Source organism: Tupaia chinensis, unplaced genomic scaffold, assembly GCF_000334495.1.
Source record: "Tupaia chinensis unplaced genomic scaffold, TupChi_1.0 Scaffold000093_1, whole genome shotgun sequence".
Lineage (NCBI taxonomy): Eukaryota > Metazoa > Chordata > Mammalia > Scandentia > Tupaiidae > Tupaia > Tupaia belangeri.
This window is the reverse complement of record NW_006159555.1, coordinates 11,612,441-11,612,645: the sequence shown is the minus strand read 5'-3', so window position 1 is coordinate 11,612,645 and position 205 is coordinate 11,612,441.

The window sequence follows — 205 nt, the reverse complement described above, 5'->3', positions numbered from 1 at the left end:
GGCGAGCCGTGTGACTTCCCCACTCGCCCAGACCCAGCTTCTGGCCCGCCTCAGTCTCTGCGATCGGGAGGAGTCGTTTCTTCCCGGTTTCCCGCGGGAACCAGCGCTTGAAGAGGACCAACCGCAGCCGAGAATTTTGCTGGTCCCGCCAACCAGAGGCGAAGGAGGAGGCCGGGCGGGCAACGGGAAGGGGGGGGCCCCTTTC